Here is a 21,512-nt window from a genome sequence, read left to right on the forward strand (position 1 = left end):
GCTACTGTTGCACCCCCTGGAGTTAGAATAGTAATTTTTACCCCTACACTCTCCAATACTTACCATACATGCAATGTAGTGTTATGTGTTGTAATGGTATGCGTTGTAAAGGTAGTATGCGTTGTAATGGAATGCGTTGTAAAGGTAGTTTTTAAAAATTCATTGTAATGGCATGCGTTGTAATGAATGCGTTGTAATGGATGTTGCGTTGTAAAAAATGTGTTGTAAAGGTATGCATTGTAAAAGTATACGTTCTAACGTCATACAACCGGCTCCTATGACCAAACACAGATAGACTGCAATACTCCCTAAATTGCCTACATAATGTTTGCGCTGGCAACAGACTGAATGTTAAGAACACCCAGATCTAAATAAAATCACTCATCAGAACAGAAATTTACATGGAAAATAAATAGAGAAAATGAAGAAAGCATAGATTCTAAAATACTTCCCATTTTTTATGCTTTTAAAACATTAGCTAGAAATCTGTCTGGTCCATCAAAGCAACCTCTTTTAGATATGATATAAACAGCATTTCTACCAGTCCTTTTGTATGGATCGGAAGCTTTTCCCTAAAATCTAGGTAATTGACTGAATGTAACACAAAGCAGCATTTATAGAAAATCGTTTCGCCCTCCCATGACATCCTCTCAGCATTACGTATGACTGTAGTTTAAACTTCAGAATCAAAAACATGCCCAAAAGGTTTCTCTATTACACTATTATTTCAGATTAAATGCAGCTGAACCAGGAACCCTAAAATACCATCTGGAAAAACAACTGGATTCGTTCAACCCCCCATCCCCATGGAATACAGCTTTAGTCTTAGCCTTAGAAGACTTAAATATGTGCAAGATTTGCGAACAATGTTTGGTATATTCCAGTCCTAAATAAACACTATGAAGAAATTGCAAGTCGCTATCAAAAGGCAAAGATATTGCAATTCTTGGTTCCATTGTTGCTCCAGCCCACACTAGTAATCAAGTTGACCCATATCTAAAGCTCTCAATTGCTTGGGAGTTACAGATCAAATAAGTAAGAATACTGTTTGGCCTGTTGGATGTTGGTGAAATTTCTCAAAAATAGAAACAAAAATAGGGACACACTACTTGCCAGTAGTGCATATATAATAATAATTATTGGCATGTTTTATGTGTATTTCCTGCTTTTTAAAATGAGTGAAAAAATCTTTCTCCAAAGAATAGAATGCTTTGTAATGTGTATGGTCTATACGGTAGAGATTCAATGTTATTTGTACCCTCCCCAGCTGTATCTGGAAGTATTTTGATCAACAGATTAATTCCTACGATATTTTTGATTTCCTCAGGCAACCACAGTGTTGCAGATCTTAGCAACTCCAACTCCTTTTGTGCCATAGCCGATTAAAGACTGATGATATATTCCGCTGCCCTTAGGCGGATGCTGCGAAATAAAAAAAAGGGTTATATCCGGTTTGTAGGAAAGCACACTGTTGTCACTGTGCATGCTGTATTCTGCATTCTGCAAGAAAGTAAGAATGTGCATGTCGTCCCAACTCTTACTCCCACTCTGGCTCTGCTACTCAAACATAATCTTGCACCTAGGCTGAATTCTACTAATTCCTATATTTGCCCCTTCTCTTATTCCTAAACTTACGCCATCTTATCTCAAATCTTATTCTTGCACTTCCATCTATTTTTTACTCCACTAACAACTACTCTTACTCCAATTCACACTTATTCTCACTTCTACTTCTAATTAGTCTTACTCTCTCCTATTTGCAGCTATACTTTTACTTATTCCTACTGTTACTCACAGTTTCTCATTCTTCTTCTTACATCTCCTCTCACTCCTGCTTGCACTTGATCTTACTCTTCTACTAAGGGAACAGTGAAGTGTCAAATGACTCTTATAGACTCATATGGCTCTTTGCAGTGCCGTTAGTTTGATTAGCAAAAGACACACAATTGATGGACGGAATGCAGAACAAATCAAAACATTCAACCCCAGTCAAGGGATATCGGTTAAATCCATCATTTTGCTCACCATGCCACCCCAGTTTAGACCTGGCCATATGCCGATCAGTCTAGACCCTGTACCTCATAGGAACAGTTCAGCCCGAACTGCCAAGCCAGGTCCTCTCTGGACCGTAAACAAGCATCCTAGGACCGGTTTCGGGGTTTCACTCCTCTTCATCCACAGTGAGCCCAGGACCCACGTTTGGGCATACATGGCGCACTTAGGGTGAGAAAGCATAAGACACACAATTAATGGACAGAATGCAGAACAAATCAAAACATTCACCCCCAGTCAAGAGATCTGGGTTAAATCCATCATTATTTTGCTCACCATGCCACCCCAGTTTAGCCCTGGCCATATGCAGATCAGTCTTGACCCTGTGCCTCATAGGAACAGTCCAGCCCGAACTGCCGAGCCAGGTCCTCTCTGGACCGGAAACAAGCATCCTAGGACCGGTTTCGGGGTTTCACCCCTCTTCAGCAAGGACAGCTTGATTCCAGTGGCACAGTGAGCCCAGGATCCACATCAGTGTGGCAGGGTATGCTCAGACGTGAGTCCCTTGCTCACTTTGCCACTGGATTCAAGCAAGCCGGGCTGAAGACGGCTGGAATGCCAGAAACCGGTCCTTGGAAGCTTGTTTCCGGTCCAGGGAAGGCATGGCTTGGCAGTTCGGGCTGGACTATTCCCATGAGGCACAGGGTCAGACTGATTTGCATATAGCCATGTCTGAACTGGGGTGGCAGAGTGGGCTAAAGAACGGTGATGGATCAAACCCAGATCTTTTGACTGGGTGTGAGTGTTTGATTGATTCAGATGCTCCGTCCATCACCACCCCCTTTTGTACCACTTTGGCCGCCATAAGTGTGGCAGGGTATGCTCAGACGTGAGTCCCTTGCTCACTTTGCCACTCGATTCAAGCAAGCCGGGCTGAAGACGGCTGGAATGCCAGAAACCGGTCCTCGGAAGCTTGTTTCCGGTCCAGGGAAGGCATGGCTTGGCAGTTCGGGCTGGACTATTCCCATGAGGCACAGGGTCAGACTGATTTGCATATAGCCATGTCTGAACTGGGGTGGCAGAGTGGGCTAAAGAACGGTGATGGATCAAACCCAGATCTTTTGACTGGGTGTGAGTGTTTGATTGATTCAGATGCTCCGTCCATCACCACCCCCTTTTGTACCACTTTGGCCGCCATAAGTGTGGCAGGGTATGCTTAGACGTGAGTCCCTTGCTCACTTTGCCACTGGATTCAAGCAAGCCGGGCTGAAGACGGCTGTAATGCCAGAAACCGGTCCTCTGAAGCTTGTTTCCGGTCCAGGGAAGGCATGGCTTGGCAGTTCGGGCTGGACTGTTCCCATGAGGCACAGGGTCAGACTGATTTGCATATAGCCATGTCTGAACTGGGGTGGCAGAGTGGGCTAAAAAACGGTGATGGATCAAACCCAGATCTTTTGACTGGGTGTGAGTGTTTGATTGATTCAGATGCTCCGTCCATCACCACCCCCTTTTGTACCAGGATCCACGTCTGGGCATACCTGGCGCATTTAGGGTGAGACAGTTTGATGACACTCCTTGACTGCCCTGTAGAAGCTTCAACGTTACCCTCCCAAGCAGAATTCAACCATGACAAAATCAGGGCAGAGAGTTTTCTCATTGTAATTTTGGAACAAATGAGTTATTGTGATCATGGATAAAGGATTTCACACTCAAGTAATGGACTTTTTGAGGAATTAAGTGCATGTGTTTGCCACAGACTTAGAGCACAAAGAAAAATTGGAATACACCTCTCAATGTTCAAACATCATCTGTATGCTTATACATCTTCTCTTACAAGATATGACAAATTCCTGCCCTCTCCCTGCACTGGTGCACTGAGTACTGCCTAGTGACAACAAAGGCACCCTTGCGCCATGGGTGCCTCATACATGCACAATTGTTTTCTTGTAGGGAGGGACAACTTCCTGCAAAAAACAATCCTTAAGGACCTTTTCTTGTTTCTACATGTAATCCAAAATGCAGCAAATGTATCAATAGTAAATAACGAGGAGAAATAAAGATATTTCTCCTCGATACTCCTCTGTTAGGATGGTGTAGCATTTCTTAGTATATCAGGAGCTAGTGGAGCTCTCTGAGGTGTCATGTGATGTTGGTTCTGTGTGGGAGGTTGAGGATGAGTTGGTCAGGCAAGTTTTGGATAGTTTGTAGTCTTATAGTGAGTTGCTTAGTGATCCAGCCATGAGGATGTTACCATAGACTTGCTGGGGAGACTAGAGCATGAGTAACAGTTTTCCTAGTGTTGCTCGGGAGCCATTTAAAGATCTTCCTCAGCATCTTCAGGGTGTGAAGCAGGATGCAGTGATGGTTCTGACTTGTGCAGTTATGTCCAGTTTCCTATTGATGATTATTCTTAGGTTCCTGGCATGGGTGTTGGGTGTGGGTGTTGCTCTGAGTTCGGCCGGCCAACAGTTGTCATCTGGTGAGGTGTTTTTGCTAAAGTTCACTATTTCTGACTTGTCAGTGTTGAGCTTGAGACAGGTAGCTTTTATCCAGTGACATCGGTCATGCAGGTGGTGAACTTGTTTCTTGTGTTGGGGGTCTTGTCAGAGAGTATGGGGATGTGATGTGAGATTGCGTCAAATGCTGCAGAGTGGTCAAGGAGAATGAGAGCTGCTGTGTCTCCTCAGTCAAGGTTCATGCAGATGTCATCTGTGATGGCAATGAGTGCTGTTTTTGTACAGTGGTTGGGCTGGAATCTGAATTGTATGGAGTCAAGAGGCTGGTGGTTGCTAAGGTGGTCAGTGAGACATAGTTTGATTAGTTTCTCTAAGACTTTTGCTGAGTATGGTAGGAGGGAGATGGGACTGTAGTTAGAAAGTGTGACTGGGTCAGTGGGTTTTTTGAGAATGGGCATGACGGTGGCATGTTTACAGGTGTCTGGGACAGTGGCTGAGCCAATGAAGGCATTGAGGATGGATGTTGTGCTTTGAAGACCGGTAGGCGTCCTTTTGTGAAGGAGTGGTGGGAGCAAACAACAGAAGGGGTTCCTGAGTGGAAAGGCTTCATGGTAGCAGTGATTTGGATGGCAGTGAGAGCAGGCCATAAGATCAGTTTTCGTTTTTCAACCATAATAGAAAGTTGAGTTGTGATGGTGGCGGAGTCCAGCTGAGGGTCAATGTTGCTGTATATAGTGGAGATTTTATTACAGGAGAATTCTAAGGGTTTACTGCAGTTGCAATTACAACCCTGGGTCTCGGTTTCTGTGTCCTTCTTCAGTTTCAGCTTTCTCCTTGGCAGAGGTTCCTTCTTGATTCCAGGATGATCTAATTTTCTGTTGTCAGGGGTCCTGTACTTATACCCCTAAAAGTCTTTGTTCTCTTTGTCCAAGTGGGCCCTGAGCCCGGTCTGAACCAGTTCTGGGTGTTGCTTGAGCACTTTGTTTTCCTGGCTTCTCTTTTCCATTCAGAGTGAGGGGCTGGGTCGTCAGCCGCCCAGCAGGAGGTGGAGCCAACGTTGTGGAAGGCTGGCACAGCCCTATTCAGGCCCAGGTGCTATCTCATCCCACCACTAAAGTTGCAAGTGCAGTCATTCAGCCTAGGGCTGACTCAGCCAGCCTCCTGGGGAATCCCCAGCCCCTGTCACTCTCAAACCAGACAGTCAATACACAAACAGGCCAAGGCACACAGAAGGGTCAGACAAGAGAACAGCAACTTTTAAAAGTGCTGTTCTCAAACACAGGATTTAAAAACAACCTTTCCTAAAAGATGTGTTATTAAATTCTGAGTTCAGGGATACTAGACTCTTATGTCCTATCTTGTTCCTATGAGAAGATATGCTGGTAGCCACTGTAACCAGCATCCCCCATGTTAATCTATAGAGCAAGATAGCCTTACAATAGTGGAAAACGAAAATGGCTGCCATTCACTACCAGAGCGCATGACCTGCACCAGTACATGCTCTACCTTTCACATACACTGCACCCTGCCCAGGGGGGTACCTTGGGCCTTCTATAGGGGTGACTATGTGCACAAAAAGGGAAGGGTTAGGCCTGGTCAGTGGGGACACTGACCAGGAGGACATGGCAGTTCACAGACTGCATGCAGGCACTGCGGTGGCAGGCCTGAGACACCATTTTAGGGCTACTCATGTGGGTGGCACAATCAGTGCTGCAGGCCCACTAGTAACATTTGTCATCACCAGCCCTGGCACACTCCGTGCACTTTACTAGGGACTTCATGGTGATACAAATATGCCAATCATGTATATCCAATCACAATAACAATTTTCACAGAGAGCATATGCACTTTAGCACTGATCAGCAGTGGTAAAGTGCGCAGAGTCCTATTGCCAATAGCCACGGGTCAGGAAAAATAAGGGAGGAAGAAGCAAAAAGTTTGGGGATAACCCTGCAAAAAGGGCCAGTTCCAACACTTTGTTTCAATATCAGTGAAATAGAGAGTGGGGAACCCAATAGACCCTTAAAGGCTTGGGTAATCTAATGTATCATAATGTAAAAATTGCCTACAAGGGATTCTTTTTTATAAACGTTCTCATGTGTTAAGAAGTTCTACAAATAAGCTCTGAGTGGTAGCTTACATTGAGTTATTTTGCACAAATGATTCCTTGTTTTAACATGAACAATCAAGGAAGGGGGGTCTGGCCTGCAGCCAATGGCGACGGAAGCGAGCTGAGGAGCTCTGTTTGCCATCTCCCTGATTCACATTAACCTGATCCCTGAGACAGTGAAGGGTGCCGCAATCCGCTCCATAGGCCTTCGGGGTATGGTGGCCAGACTAGGCGGTGTTCTGCGACTAACTTTGCAGCGCCCCTGGGGGTAAATTGCCAATCGATGCCTCGGCAGGCCAGCTCTCAAGATGGCGCTGGCGATTTGACAACAGCTGCGGTTACAGTACAGCGAGACAGCTGGGCTACCGGGGGCGGATAAAGCAGACTGAGCTGCCTGCCGAGTGGTGACACGCTCCTGTGAGACTGAGGAAGTGGTGCAGCACTGCCGAAAGGCACGACTGGTTCACGGCGGGGGCAGCCCCCTGATCAGCCCTAGACTAAGCCGTAAAATGGTGGCTGGGCAGTGAGTGCCCTGTGAGACAGCTTATGTGGAGCGGCCTCGCTCTTGCGGAACGACTTGAGCCGGAGGAGTTTGCCTGGGCTGCCTGGTGACTAGTGATGGAGCAAGGTTTCACACGTAAAGAAACTTGCTCGGATTCAATCCTCTCAAAATACCATGTAACTTATTAATCAACATGTTTTGTATTATAAATAAATGCATTATACAACATTTCTAGCATCTAGGGGAAGCCTGCCTATGTGATTTTACTAACAGTAACCTGAATGCATTAAAATGGCCACCGAAAACACGGGATCTCTTCTGTGCATGCGTCTGCCACATCTACGTGGCGTGACATCTGGCTTTTGGTGGGAAATCTTTGCAGCTGCGCACTTGTATTAAAGATGGCCAGTTCATGTCTCACACATTAAGTAATCTGCTCCTGCTTGAACTAAACTTTGTCCGTTTTGCTTAACTATTAACGCTATAGTTACAATAAAGTCATTGGAATAGAGTAGAAATAAGTGGTGTACAGTGCATTCATTTATTTTTGCATTCCATTTCTAATGTGTCTTTCTTTGAATTTATCATTAGCTCGTATTTGGGCCTGAAGAGTGACTTGTAACGCCATAGTGAATCTGCACTGCGCATGAACCAAAAGTACTGAGAGTCCTCGAGCAGTGGCATTGAACTAAAGCCAATGACAGTCCTGCCTGTGATGCGCTTGGAAAACCGACCTCATGACCTGCCAAGAGGAAGAGACTAAATAATTTGTCATACTTTGTATATAAGTTCGCAACAATAATGCTGGGCGGAATAAAATTCATGGGAAAGTAAATTGTGAGTGGGAACATTGATCATCTTTATTGAATGGAAATTATCTCATATTGGTATGGTGTGATGACCTCTCCTCCCCTTTTTGACCAATCAAATGAAGGGAATACACGAATTCCGAACACTAGCTGGTGGTACATTGCCCTGGAAATGGTATAATTAAGGTAGGCTAAGTCAGTTAGATTGTCCAACTTGTCACAGACCTTGGCAAGGGAGATTGTTGCGGCCTTATGCAGCAGAAGCCCGGTCTGCCCCACGCGATGTCAGAGTCCAGAGGCTCGTCCCAGGAACGGAGCCTGGAAGCATCAGCTGAGGGGCACTGAGCGAGCAATCCATATAGGACGCACTTAAACTTGGGAGCCACGAGAGCTGCGGCAGTACTGCGAAAAGACTAGACAACCGGTGTGCTTCCCATTCTGGACCCCCGGCGAGAGCCGGCAGAGACCAGTGGTAGTGGACTTGTGAGGGTGAGACATGAAATGGTGATTATGCAATGAATGCAGGACCAGGCCCAGGAAAACGACTTGCTGGCCGCACGGGGGTGGAACAGAGGTGAGAGGTGGGCTAGTCGCGCTGCAGGAGAGGGGCATACTAGCATTGACTGCATGGCCTGTCACCCTTTGCGGCAACGAAGTGGAGGAGAGGAGCCGCATAATGCTGGGGCGCTTCAGTGTTGAGGACTACTAGAGAGAGTGATGAGCTGCTGGGTGAGGTGTTGCCTCGGCGATGCCCATTGGCTCGCATTTCTGACGGCGGGAGAGGGTACCTGCCGAGAAGGCATTGAGTGCACTCGGTGCTGCGGGAGCATGACACTTGTGAAGCCATCCAGTGCAGTTGGGGGTGTTGAATCGCACTACTTCCAGGGGATACTGTGCTTGGCCGGACGCCCATCTTGTACGCAGTGGCTCTGAGATGGGGAGGCCACAGAAGAAGCGTGGATTTACGGCTCTTAGCATGGATGTCCCTGGACCTCACTCCGACGTCAAAGAGGAAGCCCCGACACACAAGTAGAGTTGTCTTCCCAGAAACTTACATTAACTGACATAATGCAAGCCATAACGGCCTCCAGAGAGGCGTGGGAGGGAAAGATAGATGCTATCGGCACAGACCTTAGCTTACTCAAAGATGATCATCGCAAGCTCAAAGACAGAGTGGCATCCACTGAAAAAGAATTATGCGGCCTGCCGACCAAAGTACAAGAGATGCGTCGGTCCCTAACTACCCTGGAAGCTAAGGTGAAATCCCTAGAACTGCGTGCCGAAGATAGCGAAGGGAGATTGCGACAGAACAACATCCCCGTCATCGGGATACCCGAACAATCAGAGGGGGCGGACATGGTCAGCTACCTAGAAAATTGGCTCTGAGTCAAGGTGGCCCCGGCGGACCTGTCCCCCTTCTATGCACTGGAGCGCGCTCATAGAGTGCCGCCAAGGCAACCGAAACCAGGGGCTCCCCCAGGCCAGTGGTGGCTAGACTGTTGCACTTCCAGGATAGAGACCACATCTTACATTGTGCCCATCAAAAACGAACTCTCTGCATCGAAAATAGTCAGTCAGTCAAAAACCACTTTATTCGATTTAGTTAAAAATCATAAAAGCATGCTACAATTAAAAGGGCATTTCAATTTCATAAAAATTCATACAGTAAAATATCATGATTTATACAAAGATTAAAAAAACATATAAATAATCACAAAAGAAAATTGTCATCTCTAAAAAGCAGTTATCGCCCATCACAGACCCCAATGCTACGTTTTCATTCTCCTCCTCCTGATCCTGACAGCTGCAACAAGGTAATTAGCCACACTAAACATAACCAAGGGTGATTCCAGCATTTGAAGATACAAAAGAGCAGGTTTTGCCTGTAAAAAAGCTTTACCTTTAAGCAAAGGGACCAGATACTTAGTTCTTGGGGCATTATAAAAAGGACAAAACAACATGAGGTGCATGTTATCTTGTAATGAAAAATTGTCACATTTGCACACAGGTGCATCCTCAGGCTTATACCAGCCATAGCTATCACAGAGGACCATATAGATTTGGTTAAATCGGAATTTAACCAAAAGCCACCTGTGAAAAGGGATGTTTACTACAGCAAGGTACGGTTGAATAGCTAAGCAGGTAATCGTCATGTAATGGGCTCTGACCGAGGGCTTGATTAGTTGGTTTGCCTCCCGATCCAAACCCTTCAATTTAGGGAAGTTGTGCTTTACCCATTTTAGGTCTGCTTTTTTAGTCCCAAAGGACAAGAAAATATCTCGGGACGCCCAAGTTCTATTGAGCACTTGTAAATATATGACAGCCAATCAATATCTTTAAATGTATCAAGTTTTAGACAATCCATCAATATTTTGTGGTTCAGGCTTAGGTTATTATTAATCCAAACCCTAATCCACAAAAGAATAGGTGCCATGGACAGGATATCAGTAATGTACCCCAGTCCAAGCTCCTGATGGACTGAAAAAGTGGCTGTCGACTGAGGGAGCCCTAGCATAGACCGGAGGAACTTATTTTCCTCCCTTTGGATAGTATCACTTTTAGCATAACCCCACAGGCCTGCTCCATACCTCGCTATTGCAAGTGTTTTTGCCTTGTACAAAGCTATTAATGCACCGCTCGGTTTCCCTCCAAGTCTCTTTGCAAAACTTAAAATTGCATTAGCCAAGCTCTTCACCGCTTTAGTTTTGGCTATTATTTGTGGTGTCCAGCTCCCCTTGTTATCAAAAATTACTCCAAGGTATGTAAAAACTTTGACGCTAGTGATTGCTTCACCGTTACAGAAAAAGGGTTTAGTATTATTTTTAACAGCCCCAATTGCCATAACATGTGATTTTGAGTTATTTACCACTAGGTCAAGTGAGGACATGAATCCGCTAAATGTATTTAATAATCTTTGAAGACCTAAATGTGTCCGGGCTATTAATGCAGCGTCGTCCGCATACAGGAGAACAGGAATAGGAGTATCTCCTGCACGCGGGATGTCCAAGGATGCAGTTAAAAGTTTTTTCTCCAGGGAATTTATATATAGAGTGAACAGCATGGGGGCAAGAATGCAGCCTTGGCGCACACCCCTGCCAGATTTAAACCATGTTGTTCGATTACCTTCTTGATTCATTCTAATAGATGCCTTTAAGTCTTTATGAAGTTCAGCTAGAAAATGGACAAGAGGTGGATCAAGGCCCCCTTTTAACAACATGGACCATAGCCGAGCCCTGTTAACCAGGTTAAACGCTGTAGACAGGTCCATGAAGGCCACAAAAATTGTCCCCTTTGCGGCCCTTGTATATTTTGAAATTATCAAGTGTAAATTTAAACATTGGTCCTCTGTGCCTCTTCCTGATCGAAACCCATACTGGGCATTGGTCAAGATATCATTGTCCAACGTCCACTTATTAATTCTAGCAAGCAGTACTTTACCCAGGACCTTCATAGAAGAATCCAACAAAGATATCGGACGGTAACATTTGGGGTCACATCTTTGCCCTTTTTTAAAGATAGGCACAATGATTGAGCATAGCCAAGTTTTAGGGAAACCCCATACAAGTACACAGTTAAAAACATTTGCGAGTATTATTGCCCACATCTTTGAATTTGATTTATAGAGGTCCAATGGCACCCCATCCGGTCCCAGGGCTTTATTCCCAGCAGAACCTTTTATCGCTACCTCAACTTCAGATACACTAAAATCTAGTTTGGGTAGCATATCGGAGGGGCAAGGCATATGAAATATCTCAAAAACCTCATTACTCCCATAAATTGCAGAAAAATGTTTAAGCCAGTCTGCTTCAGGGATATTTACTTCAAGATCTATATTACGTGATTCGGCAAATAAAGGGTTATTTATTATTGACCAGAATTTAGAACTTTGTTTGAGAGTGGTAGATTCCATTAATGAGTCCCAGGCTTCTTCTTTTATGACTTTTTTCCGTATCTTCACCACCTCAACGTAGTTCTTCCTAAGTTGGGCTACCAATGACTTGTCTCTAGGAGTGTGTTTAAGCGCTCTCAACAGTACAGAATGAGCTTTAGAGCATGCATGATCAAACCAACCATGGGCTGGGGCCGGTCCCCTCCTTGGGCTAACTGTGAGCTCATCATTTACTCTAGAGCAAATAGCCTCAAAGGCGGCAATTACCTCCCCCCCCCCTCAAGTCTGGATCCCTGCATGTATCAAATTCAACTGCCAGTTCTTGTTCGATCAACCCTAGAAAGTCCTCAGGACATACTCTACACCATTTTAGTAGCCTCCCTTGGTCTTTGCTCCTGACATCCTTCACAGAAGTGCCCAATAAGGCACTTTTGAGGAGACAAAGAGACCCATCCATAACAAGCGACACCGGGTTATGATCACTAAACCCACTTAATATGGCATTATAGAAAATTACATAGTGAAGAAGACCTGGGGACATAAATATATAATCAATAATGGACTCACTTCCCCTTGCATTGTATGTGACCACACGATCACTTGAATCAGAAAACCCTGGTTCGTATAAATCATTGGAAGATAACAAATCTTCCATAGCTGAGCCCTTTATTACAGGGGTGTGGAATTTAATGAAATATGTACTTGTCCAAGGGACAAGTAGCTTCATAAATCTACTTGTCCTGTAACAAAATCCACTTGTCCCTTTGGTGCACATAGTGCGCCGTAAAATAATGGCAGGCATCTCAATATAGAAGAGCTCTGATAGTAGCCTCTCTGGTTAATGTCAGGCTAATACTATAAAAGGATTTGACTTTTGGGGGTTCTCACTAGCTTTTTCCTAATCTTTTCCCATACTGAGAAAGGTTGAAAATTTACTACCCCTGACAACGGCAGAAGTAAAGTTTCTTCCAGGGCTGGGAAAATGTGGTTCGAGGAAAAGTTAACTTGTAAACACTCAGATTTCCACTGGGGTACATTTATCTTTGCTCATGCTAAAATGCAATTCGCAAATATTTTCTAGAATTACGTTTTCCTGGCCTACTTAAGGAAATTCATGTGAATTCATGAAAAAAGTAAATCTGCATTAATATAAGGACATACATCCTGGGTGCACTTTTGTGACTTTCTTTAACATTTGAGCCCCTAATTCAATCTGAGTTAACCAAGACTTTTTGTTTTTATTTAAATGCTTTCTCATCCTATCTATCGGCTGGCTTCATTGTGTGTGGCAACATTCTGCTCTTTTACAAAGTAGTTTTGTTCAGTACCAGGAATTTCTATGGCAATGAGGCCTTTATGAGACCAAATACTGGCTGTCTAGTAAGAACGTGCTGGCGAACAGCACCACACCTACCTGATAATCCCCAGGTAGAGAAAGGAGCATAGTGCAGGCCAAGTGAGTAACCAGAAAATTTAAATACTCCCCACTTTGATCCAAAGCTCTTATGCCACCAAGCAAGCCAAAAAAGTCACTGGAGGCCTCTCCAGAATTGCTCTGTCTCTTCCATCTAAGCATCCATTAATTCATCCTTTCACCCACTGATATCTAGCATTTCATCTTTACATGGTCATCCATTCATTCTTTCATCCATTAGCCTTTCACCAATATGTTCGTCCATCTGTTGATTTGTCAGTTCATCCGCTCATCAATATCCAAACCCGCCCATCCATCTCCAAACCTAACCATTTCAACCATCTGTCCATCCTTTCGCTCATCCATACAGCCACCCTTTCGCTCATCCATACAGCCACCCTTTCCCTCCATCCATCTATCCATCCACCCTTTCACTTATCCATCCATCCTTTCACTCATCCATCCACCCTTTCACTCATCCATCCACCCACCCTTCTACCAATCCATCAATCCATCCTTCCACTCATCCATTTATCCTTTACACTCATCCATCCTTTCGCTCCCTAATCCATACACACTGTAACCTATCCATCCATTCACCTTTTCCTTCATTATAACATCCTTTGTCCATCCACTATCCCCGTCACTCAACCATCCCTGTCACTCATTCATCCATGCATTTAGCCAGCAACACTTACACTCACTCATCCTTTCACCCACACATTCATCCATCCTTTCACTCACACCCACCCTTTCACATTAATTATGAGCCTTTGTCTGTCGAGCTGCAGACAGAAGAGGCCCATCAAGAGCTCCACCTCTACAGTAGCTGCTAAAGTGGGGTGTTCACGAAGCCCCTGTTCATACCTAGCCTTCCATCTCCAAACCTATCTATCAAACTCATCCATCCCGCCTTCCTTTCACTCATCCATCCTTTTGCTCATCCATCCATCCTTTTGCTCATCCATCCATCCTTTCACCCCACACATCCTCCTTTTCGCTCATATTCATCCACCCATTCACTCATCCCTCCATCCATCCTTTTGCTCATACATCCATCCTCCTTTTCACTCGTATATCCTTCAACCCTTTCACTTCCTCCATTTATGCTTTAGCTCATCCATCCACCCTTTTACCCCATCCATCTTCCATTTCGCTCATATATCCATCCTTTCACTAATCCCTCCATCCACCCTTTCACTAATCCCTCCATCCACTTTTACACTCAACTATCCACCCATCCATCCACCCTTCCACCCAGCTAGCCACCTACCCACCGATTCACCCACTCAACCATCCAGCCATCCATTCATCTACTCTATCTCTCACCCATTAATCCCCCTTTCATTCATCCATCCACTTTTACCCCATCCATCCACTTTCACCCCATCCATCCACTTTCACCCCATCCATCCACTCAGCCATCCATCCTTTCACCTTTGCCCATCCATTCTTTCACGCATCCTTCCTTACATCCATTCTTTCACTCATTCATTCATGCATCTATCCATCCACCCTTTCACTCCACCCATTCATCCATGCACCTATCCATCCAACCTTTCACTCATTCATAAATGCATCTATCCATCCACACTTTCACTCATTAATGTATTCATCTATCATCCACCCTCTCACTTATTCATCCATGCATCTATACATCCACCCTCTCACTTATTCTTCCATGCATCTATCCATCCACCCTTTCACTCATTCATCCATGCATCTATTCATCCACCCTATCACTCATCCGCCCACCCCTTTCAAATCCATTATGGGCCTTTGTGTGCAGACCTGCAGACTGAAGAGGCCCAACAAGAACTCCACAGCTGCAGTAGTTGCTAAGGCAGTGTGTTCAAAATGCCCCTGATGTATGCACAAAGTGAGATGAGAGGTCTAGTGCAAGGACAGAAACGGGGGTGGCCTTAGGACTGCATGAAAGCCTCATGGAGAAACTTATGAGCTTTAATGTAAGCCCTGAATGACTGAGAAAACGAGAGGCCAAGGGGAGCAGGTCCGGCTGTCAGAGAGGGCGGTGTTAGCAGGTTTAGGCACGGTGAAACATAAAGTGTACAGGAAAGGCAGGGTGCAAAGAAGTGGGGGCACGAGGTGCATGAGAAGGGAAAGCACTGCTCTTGGGGCCGTATGAGGCCCAAGAGTGGAGCAGAGATTAAAACGCAGGGGTCATAGAGTTCAAGTCAGAGCAAGGGGCCAAGAGGCAGATAAGGCAGCCTCTTACATGACAGTGCTGTGAGTGTTCTGGAGCTTCAGAAGCACGATGTTTGTCTCATGCTCAAAGAAAATAAAAGGAACAGGGGCGGGCCTTGGAGCCACACAAGCTTATGGAGCTGGCTGCAACTTTGAGCTCTGCTTTATCTGTGTTGTTGTTCTGCTCTGGGGAAATTAAAGTGTGGGCCCCAGCACCATTAAACTGTCTTCTTGTCCTTTGGACAAAATGCTAATTAAAACCTCTTGCCCTCCTAAGAAATCTAGATGTCTCGGGCGTCGGGAGATAGGAATTCCCCACCCCTGCTACTGTGCTCAAAATGTGGCAAAGTCGTGTAATCAGGGCAATCAACATCCTCAATCTGGCAATTTAACCCACACAAATGAACATTAAAATCTCCCATTAATATAAATTGTACACAAGTGGTTTGCTTTGACACATAATCAGTAAAAAAAGAAGATAACCCTTCTAAAACAAAATTTGGGGCACCCCCCTGCATTGAATTATAACAGTTTATAATGACCATCTTGTTTTTATCTGGTAAGAGGATTTCCAACAATTGAAAATAGTGTGAGGAGCTGGGGATTTCCTTAACACTACCAGCTACATTGACGGACACTAGGAGCGTCAAACCCCCTTTATCCCTTCCCACCGGGGAACTCTGGGCTTTAACAAAGAATGATATGTAGCCATCCAGCCAAAAAGCATTGTCCCTGGACCAAGTTTCTTGTAAGGCCACTATATCATACTCTTTAAGCTTTTTGAACCTAACGTTTTCCCGGCCAAGATCTTTTGGGCCATCACAAACTATAGTTGATATGTTTGAGGGTGACATAGTAATAGCATTATCATGGCCATAAACTTTTTTCCTCAATTTAGCATGCACTAGTCAATCAGTGCTTGGTTAGCAAGTGCCGCAAATCTATTAGACAAGATTAAATCGTTTCTGGGCATGAACCTTAAAGTATTGATTGTACCGCCTCCACCCCTAGATTGCTGGGTAACCCATTGATTAGCTTGTAGAGGGGAATTTGCCCTGTCTTCTTCCCATGGGTTTTTGTTATGAAACGGCCTAGTTTTCTCGCCACCAGGTAACATGTGTACAGGCGGATAGAAAAAACCCAGGGGCATGGCCCGAACGCCCTTACCTACTGGGTCCAGGGGGGAAGGATCCCAAAAGAGGCGGCTAGTTATGTTACGTGATTTAAAATTGACTATTACACAGTCACCTATCACACATTTCTTTGTATGCCCCACCCAATTGACCCTTCTGCCTGTCAGTATATTATCTGCGATGTTGCTTTCGCCCGAACAATTTGCATTACACCAGTTTTTTATGTTACTAAGCAAGGTTTGGTGTGATTCTACCTCCCCGTCAGCTAACTTAGGCACATTTACCAGTATTGCTACAAAAGGTGTTGCATCTTGTGGTAAATTAACTGGGGGTACCATACCCGACCGCCCCCCATGTAAGCCTCGAGCCCTTTCCGATGGTGTGGAACTGTGCATAGTTTCCAAAGTAGGTGTGGGTATACCCTTATCAGCTTTTCCTTTATTGGGCGCAGGGTTACCAATGACCATGTTTGCCAAGTGACCGCCAGCCTTGGGTACAGGTACCTGTAAAGCTGGTGTACACAACATAGTTTGTATGGGGGGTGTAGGGACCTGTGTATTTAAAAAATCATTTATACGGTCACATTTCACCATAAGGCCCTTAACACATTCCTTCAAAGTCTCAGTTATATCGTTGGCAATCTGAATTAGAGCGGATTCCAGTCTATCGGAAAAGAGTTTTTCTAATAATGACGAAATACCCTCCTCTGTGATGTATATGGCAGGTTGACCCCCAGTCTGACCACTTAATGTACTCTCCTTCACACCAGAGACAACAGGTGTGGGAGGTATCACCGTTTCTGGCAGTTCCGGGATAGGAAGTACAGTGGGGGTCTGCGGCATAATTGGTCTACATGTCTCAATACTGACCCTCGGTTCCAACGGTATACAATTGATGGAAGAAGGAATAGTTGTACCTGAGCCCTCTTGAGTACTTTCAAGGCCCAGCTCCCGCTCTGTGACCGCAATCTGAGTAGAAAGTTCGTCCACTTTCGTGGTCAGATATGATATAATACTAGTAGTATATTTTGGAACTTTAGCTTTCACTCCCCCCACCGCAGACGTTGGTAACTTTCGCTTACCCATGATGAAAAGGACGTGGCCCGTCCCGTCCCTGGTCGTCCTTGGACGGCCTTAGACGGCCCGCCATCTGATCGGGCTCCGCACGGCGTGGCCCGCGCGCGTCCCGCGACGCGGGAGGAGCCGCTGTTACTTATGCGCCTCCGGGCGCTGAGGGCTGGCGCTGCTGACGCTGGACCCGGCGTCCCCGGGAGAAGAGCAGGGGGCGCTGGGTAATGTAGTCACTCCGAGGGAGAGCGCTACTGCAGGACCGGTGTCGGTTTGCGGGTCCCGTGCCTCTGGACCTCCGCAAACGAATCCCCCTCAGGTGAGTGCCCCGCTCCTATGCAGGAGCCGCTGTTACTTATGCGCCTCCGGGCGCTGAGAGCTGGCGCTGCTGGCGCTGGACCCGGCGTCCCCGGGAGAAGAGCAGGGGGCGCTGGGTAATGTAGTCACTCCGAGGGAGAGCGCTACTGCAGGACCGGTGTCGGTTTGCGGGTCCCGTGCCTCTGGACCTCCGCAAACGAATCACCCTCAGGTGAGTGCCCCGCTCCTCTGCAGGAGCCGCTGTTACTTATGCGCCTCCGGGCGCTGAGGGCTGGCGCTGCTGACGCTGGACCCGGCGTCCCCGGGAGAAGAGCAGGGGGCGCTGGGTAATGTAGTCACTCCGAGGGAGAGCGCTACTGCAGGACCGGTGTCAGTTTACGGGTCCCGTGCCTCTGGACCTCCGCAAACGAATCCCCCTCAGGTGAATGCCCCGCTCCTCTGCAGGAGCCGCTGTTACTTATGCGCCTCCGGGCGCTGAGGGCTGGCGCTGCTGACGCTGTACCCGGCGTCCCCGGGAGAAGAGCAGGGGGCGCTGGGTAATGTAGTCACTCCGAGGGAGAGCGCTACTGCAGGACCGGTGTCGGTTTGCGGGTCCCGTGCCTCTGGACCTCCGCAAACGAATCCCCCTCAGGTGAGTGCATCGAAAATAGTAATGTTATGATTTCCGAAGACTTTACAAGAGAGGTTCAACGAAGCAGTGCCTAATTCACTGCTGTCAAGGCTAAACTGCGCCAACTGACTCTTTCATATGCAATGCTGTTTCCTGCTCGACTCAGGTTAGTGGACCCAGCAGGAGCACGATTCTTCAATTCACCACAGGAGGTATGGGACTGGTTGGAAACCCGTGGCCCACTGGATCGTCCAGCTCCAGCTTCAAGAACCCCGCAACAAAGTCCTCGGGGCATGGAGCGGGCGCAAAAGCTCCTTCACCAAGAGAACTTAGCCTTGAATGGCGTAAGGCATTGCAAGCAGTGGTGTCGCACAGCTGGCCATCCCAGGCTCCTCACCAGGTGGGAGCGCACATCGTGACAGCGGGTCGGAGACCTCCCTGGACCGCAGCGACAGCGAAAGCTTGGGGGCAAACATGCCGAAGGCTACACCCCGATCGGCCGATGACCTGGGGTGAGAAGAGCAGCCTACCATTCAACATGTTGACCTTCTCGGGCCTGGTGTCCCTGCCCCGAGGGTGCAGCCTTCATGAACTGGTGGAATCCCCACATGGACCTGTAGGGAACATCCAACTGAAACAGGGGCTTATAGACTGGAACAGTTGACGGGGAGGCGGCACAATGGGAAGCCACTGCAGGGTACTTAGCGGGAGTCAGCCCCTTCCTTTGTCGCTAGTTTGATGGGGATCCCTCATTGGGTACCTGTTCTGGGAGGGGGAGTTGGGGACGTTCTACTAGTTGGGTTTTTCTAAGGGGCTCCAGGCTTTTCACAGGGAGGGTATTTTTAAAAACGTTCCATGTAATTGTCTGCAATGGGACCCTCATTAGGTTTGGAATGTCTCTCGTGGAATGTGAGGGGTATTGATACTATGGTCAGGCGCCACAAGATACATTCTTATCTGATTCGCAGGGGCATTCAAAATGCATTCCTTCAAGAAACTCACCTCCTGGCACAAGAGGGGAGAACGTTGAAGCGCCTCTGGAGGAGTCAGGTTTTCTACACTGCAAATTCTGCCTTTGCCAGACGGGTACTGATATGGATAAGGGCTGGGGTCCCATTCCAATGCACAACACAGGTGATTGACCCTGAGGGCAGATATTTGGTAGTGCAGGGGAAGCTAGACGGTAGAGACCTCATCCTGGGCAGTATATATGATACCTAATGCAGATCAGCCGGCCTTCTTCTCCCTATTGTCACACAACCTGGCGACCATCATCACAGGGTCACTGCTACAGGGGGGAGATTTCAATTGCACTGCTGATGTCACTGATAGAGTGGTAATTTCATCTGGTAATTTCTCAATGCAAAACCCTCATGCTACCTCTATTTTACCGCTGAAAAGGTGTTGGGCCCTTCACACCATGTATTACCTTGAGGAGATTTTAAATAATCATGAACAGTTAAAAATGCAATTATTATTTAAGCCAATGAAGAGAGTTGTTGAGTATTTTAAAGGGTTTTATTTTCTAGTCAAAAGTTACGTTTTTTCTCTGACCCTATATTCATTATTAAAATATCAATCAGGTTACAGAATTTGGAAAACAGGAAAAATAGCATTAATACAGAACACATTACATTCTGCATATAAGCATCACATGTAGAAAAGAAAATGTGGCGCAAAACATCAGTTAAAACTCTTAAAGAGTTTCTAAGAAAAAATAGTCTTGCAAGGCTAATCAATAATTAAATAGTTTGCAAAAATCTCCCATAAAGATAAATAAATGCATAAGACAAATACATTTTTCAGACCTAATTAATTAGTCAAAGCATAAACTTAAAGTTTAGCATCTAATTCTATCCTAATCAGCTGCACTCTCTGCTCCTATCTGCGTCTAAAGAGCAAAAGAGCCCCACCTTCACCAGACCTCAAAGGAATGTGGCCTGCTGTGCCAAAATATGACGTGCCAAGCTCCCTTCCCCTCGGAAGCAATCTTCGCCCTTCAGCAATCTCCCGAGACGTTTCTTGTACCTAACCCATAGAATGTCTGGTCTAATCTGTTCCTTCTCTCAAGAGCTCACACGCCGCCCTAAAGCCTAATGAGCCTAGAAGCCAAAGTGAGCTAAAAAGCCAATTGAGCTAAAAAAGCCAACCACGCCTCCAAAGAGGTCATTATTTACACTCTAATTCTTGGCAGACTACACAAAAATGTTGCATCTTCAGAAAAACTTGTACGTGATTGGTCAGCCATGATTGCATGAGGTCTCACTATCCTGCCTCATTCTAAAATCCTGACTATACCAGTTTTAAAAAAAAGAAGCATAAATGAGTAAATACATTCTATAAGTTTGCAACATTTGCTAGGAAAAATGTTTCTATCTTTCATCTTCCTTCCTGTCACAGCACAAGCTAGAAGGATACTTTAGCTACCTGGTTCATTGGCACAATCACAAGAATGTACAGTTCACGGTGGCCTTGACCCCTTCATTTCGTGAGACAAGCTGGCAAAGTCTGCGCATGCTCTCTTCTCTTCAATGCAAATCATAGCCCTGATGAATTCACTGGCAGCCATGATTTCTTAGGCCCCAAAAATAAAACAAACACAAAAGAATATTAATTTCAAGTAAATCAGCCATTATGTTTCCCTCCCTCATACTAATACCCCTTATAAATGTTTACCTAGCCAAGATATTAGTTTAAAGCAGCTTTTATGATTGGTTATGTACAACATGCAAAAACGTGCAATGTACAACATAGCATTTTTATGCTTTAGTGTAAATTTTAAAAGCGCACACTGTTAATACAGCGCACACAGTTAATACAGCGCACACAGCAACATGCTTTAATGTTTTAGATAGCTTTTCATGCAAAAAAGCATTTAGCCCCATGTGTAGTGTTTGGTGCATTTGTTAATTCACACACATTAAAAAAAGAGGTGTTTTAAACTAAAAATGTTTATCAAAATATGCAACAAGCCAAAGTCTTTTAAGACAGGAATAGTGAATTTAGA

General features: G+C 45.8%; 1 long non-coding RNA gene across 1 annotated transcript in view; it reads right to left on the reverse strand.

The window, feature by feature from the left end:
• LOC144761725 (uncharacterized) overlaps nt 1-21,512 on the reverse strand; it is an 89,115-nt gene that overhangs the window by 26,913 nt on the left and 40,690 nt on the right. The window contains exon 2 of the long non-coding RNA XR_013595871.1: nt 20,933-21,079. This is a non-coding gene — a long non-coding RNA (uncharacterized LOC144761725). The remainder of the gene's footprint in view (nt 1-20,932; nt 21,080-21,512) is intronic.

The sequence above is a fragment of the Lissotriton helveticus genome, chromosome 6, assembly GCF_964261635.1.
Source record: "Lissotriton helveticus chromosome 6, aLisHel1.1, whole genome shotgun sequence".
Taxonomy (NCBI): domain Eukaryota; kingdom Metazoa; phylum Chordata; class Amphibia; order Caudata; family Salamandridae; genus Lissotriton; species Lissotriton helveticus.